This window comes from Anolis carolinensis, chromosome 3 (assembly GCF_035594765.1).
Source record: "Anolis carolinensis isolate JA03-04 chromosome 3, rAnoCar3.1.pri, whole genome shotgun sequence".
Lineage (NCBI taxonomy): Eukaryota > Metazoa > Chordata > Lepidosauria > Squamata > Dactyloidae > Anolis > Anolis carolinensis.
Window position 1 is genome coordinate 195,326,638 of NC_085843.1, and position 9,127 is coordinate 195,335,764.

General features: G+C 44.0%; 1 protein-coding gene across 3 annotated transcripts in view; it reads right to left on the minus strand.

The window, feature by feature from the left end:
* Positions 1-6,708, minus strand: part of chst15 (carbohydrate sulfotransferase 15) — a 113,342-nt gene extending 106,634 nt beyond the window's left edge. For 2 of the 3 annotated variants that reach the window (XM_003218584.4, XM_008106734.3), the window contains exon 1: positions 6,348-6,708. The gene's annotated coding sequence lies outside the window, so the exon portion shown is untranslated. The remainder of the gene's footprint in view (positions 1-6,347) is intronic. The other variant, XM_008106735.3, reaches the window with a different exon arrangement.
* Between the last annotated feature and the right edge of the window lie 2,419 nt (positions 6,709-9,127).

Sequence of the window (9,127 nt, forward strand, 5' to 3'; positions counted from 1 at the left end):
CACCCTGGACGTTCCAGAGATATATAAACCTCACTAGCCTAGTTTCCAACAGACCTCACAGCCTCACTGCCATAGATGTGGGCAAAACATCAGGAAAGAATGCTTCTGGAACATTACCATACAACCCAGAAAAATTACAGCAACCCTATCAACGTAATATATTGTACATGATGCAATGCAAAGCAAAAGAATATAGTTTATATACTCTTGAACAGATATTTCAATATGGCAGCCTCTTAGGATTTGGTTCCAGGACCACAACCGTAACCACCACTTCTGAATGCCAAAATCCATGGATGTTCAAGCCCCATTATATGCAATGCCATAACATAATAGTATCCCTTATATAAAAGTGCAAGATCAACATTTGCTTTTAGGTTGTCTTTTTATATTTTCAAGGCATGGATGGTTGAATCTGTGGGTACAGAATCCATAAGCACGGAGAGCCAACTCTGTCAGCGAGTGCCTAGATAATTAAGATTGAATATATGCTATTACTCCAACTGATGCCATGTTTACACTTTGTTCTTATCAAGAGTTTTATGCAGACATGATCAATCACACCACACTCCCTTGCATAACATTTCCACAACCAAGCAAGTCCGTAAGATGCCAACTCAGCACTTGTAAGTACTACAAATATCTCAATCAAGTTTGCGATTTTAGTGATGTATCACGTGAGCATACTGTGCAAGTGATCCCGCCCTATCTTATCTTGCTTGCTGAATCATATGGACATAACACTCACACACCCAGCCAGCCTGGAGAGAGTATATCACTTTAGATCTCTGTGGTGTGTATCACTTCAGTGCCCTGGGGCACTAAACAGATGTTGGTTCCTACAACTATTCCCTGTAACAAAAGACAGAAAGAACCAGCGGGTGATGACAAAGTTCTGAAAATCCAATCTAACCTTTATATGTATTCATCAATGAGAACACTCTTACATGTCTGCATAAAACACAATGATTATTTTAATTCTTAAAGTACAATATTCAAAGCACCTTGGTAGACAATTGATGTAGTATCCATGTGTTCTTATGTGATTCCAGTCATTTTCAACCTATTAGCAATTCAATCATTGGGTTTTCTTGACAAGATGTGTTCAAAAGAGACAGGCTCCAGGGCACTCAGTGGGTTTCCTTAGCTGAATCCCGGGATGCATCTATAAATTAATGCAGTTTGACACCACTTTAACTGCCATGGCTCAATGCTACAGCATCCTGGAAGTTCTAGTTGGGTGTGGCACCAGTACTCTTCAGCAGAAAAGACTAAAGAACTTGTAAAACTACAACTCCCATGCTTCCATAGCAGGAAGTCCTGGCAGTTAAAGTGGTGCCAAACTGCATTCAATCTACAATACAGGTGGACCCTTGCCCAGGTCCCCATGGCTATTTGTTGTTATGTGTCTTCCTGTCATTTTCAATCTATTAGTGAGTCAATCCTTGGGTTTTCTTGACAAGATGTGTTCAAAGGAGGCTAAGGCTCAAAGGAACTCAGTGGTTTGCATGGCTGAGTAGATTTGAACCCTGGTCTCCCACTTGCGTAGGTTTGCATAAAGACAGAAATATTACACAGACCAACACACATTTTGGTGCCTCAAATATCAGTCCTGTTTCTGCATATATATAAAATCTGCTGATTCCAAAAACGGTAGCAGTTTTCCCCTATTGGGGCCAGGCTGTGGTGCAGGCTGGTGAGCAGCCTGCTGCAATAAATCACTCTGGCCATGAGGTCATGAGTTCAAGGCCAGCCCGTGGCAGAGTGAGCACCTGTCAATTAAAAAAATTAAAAAATAGCCCCTGCTCGTTGCTGACCTAGCAACCCGAAAGATAGTTGCATCTATCAAGTAGGAAATAAGGTACCACTTATAAAGTGGGGAGGCAAATTTAACTCATTTACGACGTTGGAATGAGGAAGTGCTGTTACAGTGGATGATTAAGCAGCTGCTCCCCCCTGTGGCCAGAATCCAACATCCCCTCAGGAAAAGGTTAAATTGCCTCTGCGTCTGTCTCTGTCTCGGTTCTATGTGTATATGGGCATTGAATGTTTGCCCTATATGTATATAATGTGATCCGCGCGGAGTCCCCTTCGGGGTGAGAAGGGTAGAATATAAATACTGTAAATAAATAAATAAATATTGACTTTGATTTTTGAGAAACAGAAGATATGCCATCTACCAGCCACCATCTGCTCGCCCATAGAAAGTCATTATAACCATATCTTAAAAACTAGAACCAATGCAGTCTATACAACACAATTTTCTGAATCAGTGCCCCACATAACCCTAGGAACAGACCTAAAAACCAAGACATTGAATTCTTAAAATACAGAATTTGAATTCTTAAAGTACAACATTCAGCCAAGGCACCTTTGGTAGACCATCAGTTTTTTGCAGGCACGGGAAAATTTCGGCCCTCCAGGAGTTTTGGACTTCCAACTCCCACAATTCAGCTTGTCGGGTTGCTGTGCATTTTCCAGGATGTATGGCCATGTTCCGGAAGCATTCTTACCTGACGTTTCACCCACATCTATGGAAGGCATCCTCAGAGGTTAGTAGTCTGACATGGTGATTGTTAGAGTGGTACACCATTTCTGTATTCTCAAATAATATGCTGTCCAGGTTGGTTCATCAGGTGCTCTGCTATGGCTAACTTCTCTGATTGAGTTAGTCTGCAGTGCCTTTCATGTTCCTTGATTCGTGTTTGGGCAATGCTGCGTTTGTTCGTCTGTATGTAAACTTGTCCACAGCTCCATGGTATACGGTAAACTCCTGCAGAGGTGAGAGGGTCCCACTTCTCTTTTGCTGAATGTAGCCTTTGTTGGATTTTCTTAGTAGGTCTGTAGATAGTTTGTAGGTTGTGTTTCTTCGTCAGCTTCCTTATGTGGTCAGTGGTTCCCTTAATGTTCCCCAGGCAGGAAACATGCAGGCTTTGCAGCTGCAAAGCTATTCAACGCTAATCAAGCTGGCTAACTGCAACGTTTACACTTGCCCCAGACAAGAGTTCTTTCTCTCACCCTGGGACAACAATCTAGCTAGGGCACATTTGGTAGACCATGTTCCCCAGAGTTGTGGGGTGCATCTACACCAGGCATGGCCAAACTGGCCCTCCAGATGTTTCCAACCGGCTATAAGGAATTGTGGGAGTTGAAGTCCAAAACACTTGGAAGGCGAAGTTTGCCCATTTTTTCTCATGTCAGGAGCAACTTGAGAAACTGCAAGTCGCTTCTGGTGTGAGAGAATTGGCCATCTCAAAGGATGTTGCACAGAGGATGCCCAGATGTTTATCATCCTTGTGGGAGGCTTCTCTCATGTCCCCGCATGGTTCTGGAGCTGATAGAGGGAGCTCATCTGCACTCTCCCCGGGTTGGATTCAAATTGCCAACTTTCAGGTCAGCAACCCAACCTTCATGTCAGTGGTCTGCCAGCACAAGTCTAACCCATTGTGCCACCGGGCACAATGGCAGGGTTATCATGAGTTTGCCCATGCCTAATCTACACTGTAGACTCAATACAATTTGGTACCAATTGACTGCCATGTCTCAGAGCTATGGAATCAGGAGAGCTGTAGTTTGACAGCATCTAGCCTTCTCTACCAAAGTGTGCTGGAACCTCACCAAACTACAGCTCCCATGACTCCCATGCCATTTAAAGCAAATGAAACAGAAGGCCTTTCTGCAAGAAATTAAGCCACCAAGTTAAATTTATGCCGAAACAACTTTTTCCAAGTGATGAAAACCCGAAATTCTGTCAGTCAAGAAGATTTTGTTTGTGGAGGCAAGTATGAATGTTGTAATTAGTCACCTTGATTAGCACTGAATGGGCCTGCAGCTTCAAAGTGTGGTGGTTTCCTCCCTAGGGGAATCCTTTGTTGGGAGGTGTTAGCTGGCCCTGGTTGTTTCCTGTCTGGAATAGCCTTATTTTCAGAGTTTGGTTCTTTATTTATTGTCCAAATTGTAGAATTTTTTAATGCTGGCTGCCAGGTTTGTTCATTTTGATGGTTCCCAGGAACCCAATAATAATAATAATAATTACTCTGAGGAAAGGGAAGAAAGCCTTGCCCTCGGCGCACAGTGGCCGTTGAAGCCCCGTCCACCTGGCTAACATCACCAAGTTTCCTGGGGGGGGGGGCTCTGCACATGCGTGGTTAGTCATTTTTTATTTGGGGGGGGGGGGTCTGTAATTTGGACCTAATTTTTTAGGGTTTTTTGATTGAAAGACATAGATTGGATGAAAATGTCTTTTGTGGCCAAATTTGTTGTGATTTGGTCCAGTGGTTTTGTTGTTTACTCCATGGGAATTACGCATATTACATTTTTATACAGAGAGAAGTATGATCAGTATCTCAGGTAGCTGATAAATGCATAAAAGCTTCAGTGATCTAGTAGACGTTTTAAATATTTATGCATTTATACATAATCGAAGAAGGAATGTTAAGTGTTCTTACAGATTATCAACCTCCCAACAAAGGATTTCCCCCAGGCAGAAAGCAGCCAGGCTTTGAAGCTGCAAGGCTATTCAATACCAATCAAGGTGGCCCATTGCAACATTCACACTTGCCACAAATGGACAAACAGAGTTCTTTCTCCCACCCTGGACATTCCACAGATACAGTAGAGTCTCCCTTATCCGAGGTTCTAGATTATTCAAGGCATTTTTGTAGTCAATGTTTTCAATATATCATGATATTTTGGTGCTAAATTCATGAATACAGTAATTACAACATAACATTACTGCGTATTGAACTACTTTTTCTGTCAAATTTGTTGTATAACATGATGTTTTGGTGCTTAATTTGTAAAATCATAACCTAATTTGATGTTTAATAGGCTTTTCCTTAATCTCTCCTTATTATCCAACATATTTGCTTGTCTAACGTTCTGCTGGCCCATTTATGTTGGATGAGACTCTACTGTACATAGAAGTATGATAGCTGATAAATGCATAAAAGCTTCAGTGATCTAGTAGACGTTTTAAATATTTATGCATTTGTATGTCATCGAAGAAGATTATCAACCTCCCAACAAAGGATTTCCCCCAGGCAAGAAGCAGCCAGGCTTTGAAGCTGCAAAGCTGTTCAATACCAATCAAGGTGGCCAATTGCAACATTCACACTTGCCACAAACAGACAAACAGAGTTCTTTCTCCCACCCTGGACATTCCAGAGATATATAAATCCCCAGTGTCTAGTTTCCAACAAACCTCACAACCTCTAAGATGTGGGTGAAACATCGGGAGAGAATACTTCTGGAACATGGCCATACAGCCCGGAAAACTTACAGCAACCCTATCAACATAGTATATTGTACTTGATGTAATGCAAAGCAAAAGAATATACAGCAGAGTCTCACTTATCCAAGGTTCTGTATTATCCAAGGCAGCCTGCCTCTTAGTAGTCATTGTTTTTGTAGTAAATGTTGCAATGTTTTGGTGCTAAATTCATAAATACAGTAATTACTACATAGCATTATTTTGTACTGAACTACTTTTTCTGTCAAAATTGTTGTAAAGCATGATGTTTTGGTGCTTAATTTGTAAAATCATAATCTAATTTGATTTTTAATAGGCTTTTTTCTTAATCCCTCCTTATTATCCAAGATTTTTGCTTATCCAAGGTTCTGCCAGCTCGCTTAGCTTGGATAAGTGAGACTCTATTGTATATAAATCTCTAGTGTCTAGTTTCCAACAAACCCCACAACCTCTGAGGATGCCTGGGTGAAACATCAGGTGAAACAACTGCCATAAATGTGGACAAAACATCAGGAAAGAATGCTTCCGGAACATGGCCATAGAGCTCAGAAAACTTACAACAACCCTATCAACATAGTGAATTGTACTTGATGTAATGCAAAGGAAAAGAATATAGTTAATAGACTCTTGAACAGATATTTCAATACAGCAGCCTCTTAGGATTTGGACATTCTACAGCTCCCATGACTCCAAATAGCATTATTTTTAGAGCGTGGCTCCAAATGCCTTGGGGTGAAGCTTCCAGGACAAAAAGAGAGAGGCGAAGCCCATTGATCAATCCCGGATTAGGATGCCCTGAGATGCTTGCGGGGAAATCAGCAATAACTAAGCACGAAAAGGAAGGCAACGATCTCAACCCAACCAACCAGGGTCCTGTTTCTCGTCTCTTTAAAACGCTCCGACGCAATGCTGCCTCCCGCTCCTCGACGCTGAATGAATGCAGTTCCGACACCACTTTGCGATGGAGTTGTAGTTTTGGCGCGGCCTCGAGAGTGTGCCAGTGCCTCACCAAACTCCCACCGAATGGCAGGGAAAGTCGGCTCGAAACTGCACGCATTCGAGAGAGGAGACACAATGAGACACGGTAACTTCCTACCTTCAAGTGCCTAGAAGAAGAGAGGCGATGGAGATCTTGAGGAGAGTGCAGGGGGCTCTCTTTTTCTTTTCTTTCCCCTTCAAGCCCTTTCCTCACAAGCCTCCTCACCTCCTCGTCTCTGTTTCTCAGTCTCTTCTGCTACTTTCCCGGCGAAGAGGGGAAACAAGGCATCCAAACAGCCTTCTCCGGCTCTATCAGCGATGCTCCGCTCGTTGCAGCACACATTTCTGGTCTTGAGAGAGAGAGGCGGGGAAAGAGAGAGGGAGAAAGCAAGCCTGAGAGGCGTGGTCCGCTTTGCCTCAGCGAAGAGGAGAACGACGAGGAGGAGGAGGAGGCCGGCTTCACAGCCACCAGCGAAAGCAGGCAGCGCCAACAAGCCCCGACACAGCCCTGCCCAAAGCTGCGGGCTGCTCTTTTTCTCTCTCTCGCCTCCCCCGAGAGCGCGCAGCCCAGGCTAAAAATATCGAAGTTGGAGAGAAAAAGTTCCTGGGCGCTTCTTCGCCAGACACGAAGGTGGAGATGCCAGAAAAAGAGAGAGAGAGAGATAGAAGAAGGAGCTCGGCTCCTTTGGACCGCAATAGAGACTCTTCTCCTGAACACTTTCCAGTCCAGTGTTCAGTAATAAAGGCCGAGAAGCGTCAACTAATAGGCACACTATGTTGTCGAAGGCTTTCATGGCCGGAATCACTTAGTGGTTGTATGTTTTCCGGGCTGTATGGCTATGTTCCAGAAGTATTCTCTCCTGACGTTTCGCCCACATCTATGGCAGGCATCCTCAGAGGTTGTGAGGTATGGAGAAACTAAGCAAGGAAGGTTTATATATCTGTGGAAAGTCCAGGGTGAGAGAAGAACTCGTGTCAGTTGGAGGCTAGTGTGAATGTTGTAATTAATCACCTTAATTAATACTATTGTATTCCCCATAGTAACCTATGGATGCGAGAGCTGGACCATAAGGAAGGCTGAGCGAAGGAAGATAGACACTTTTGAACTCTGGTGCTGGAGGAAAATCCTGAGAGTGCCTTGGACCGCAAGAAGATCCAACCAGTCCATCCTCCAGGAAATAATGCCCGACTGCTCACTGGAGGGAAGGATACTAGAGGTAAAGCTGAAATATTTTGGCCACATCATGAGGAGACAGGAAAGCTTGGAAAAGCTCACGATGCTGGGGGAAAAGGAAGGAAAAAAGAAGAGAGGCCGACCAAGGGCAAGATGGATGGACAGTATGCTTGAAGTGACTGGCTTGACCTTGAAGGAACTGGGGACGGTGACGGCCGACAGGGAGCTCTGGCGTGGACTGGTCCATGAAGTCACAAAGAGTCAGAGAAGACTAAACGACTGAGCAACAGAGCAGCTAGCATTGAATAGCTTCATCTCCTGGCTTTTTCTCTCACCCTGGACTTTCCACAGATATATAAACCTTCCTTGCTTAGTTTCTCCATACCTCACAGCCTCTGAGGATGGCTGCCATAAAAGGTAAAGGTTTCCCCTGACGTTAAGTCCAGTCATGTCTGACTCTGGGGGTTGGTGCTCATCTCCATTTCTAAGCCGAAGAGCTGGCGTTGTCCGTAGACACCTCCAAGGTCATGTGGCTGGCATGACTGCATGGAATGCCATTACCTTCCCGTCAGAGCGGTACCTATTGATCTACTCACATTTGCATGTTTTCAAACTGCTAGGTTGGCCCAAGGAGCTGGAACTAACAGCGGGCGCTCACTCCGCTCCCGGGATTTGAACCTGGGACCTTTCAGTCTGCAAGTTCAGAAGCTCAGCGCTTTAACACACTTCGCCACCGGGGCTCCTTGGCTGCCATAGATGTGGGTGAAATGTCAGGAGATAATGCTTCTGGAACATGGCCATACAGCCCGGAAAACATACAACCACCCTCTAATAGGTACACTTTGGCCACATCCCTGACTTAGGGTGCATCTCTGGAATGTAAGCAAACCCGTAGCCAGAAAAGAAATTCGGGAGAGGTTTATAGATCTGCGGAGCCTTCTGGAACATGGCCATACAACCCGGAAAATTCACAGCAACCCAGTGTCTCCCAATCTTGCACAAGATCTCAACAAGGCCCAGAAATTACCACCATTGTGCAAAGGTTCTTCACAGCTGATAGATCCTGAATCATTGCTCTCTCTTTAAGCTAGTTCTTTTTGAACACAAAGGACAATAGTTTCCACAATTGGCAGAAGTTTCTTTCTGTTTTCTTCTGCTTTCTTCTTATTTCCTTTATCATGATGACAGGTTACACCAAGATGTTTTCCACTGTAAATTAGCTAAAAGTTTTCTTATATTCTGTTTTTTGGTGTCTATTGAAGGGCCCTTCCACATTGGTTTTTAACCCAGGATCATGTCCCAAATTATCCGCTTTAAACTGGAATATATGAGTCCCCACTGCCAGATAACCTGGGATGACATCCTGGGATATAGGGGCAGTGTGAAAGGGCCCAAAGACTTCCTTTGCATTTCTCTATCGCACCAATGGTTTAGCCACCAATACACCAAGCTTCCAATAAGCATCTTTACTCCCAACTTCTCTAAACACCACGCAGTACTTACAAAATGCACCTTGTACATGAAATGAGTAGGCTAGCCAGGGAAATCCGCTAACCAGTGGTTCTCAACCAGGGGTCCCAGAAATCCCAGTGAGTTTACCAGCTGTTAGGATTTCTGGGAGTTGAAGGCCAAAAACATCTGGGACCCCCAGGTTGAGAACCACTGCGCTAAACCATTTGGATTGAAATCGTAAATGCCTCTTCTTATCCACAGAAGATACATAT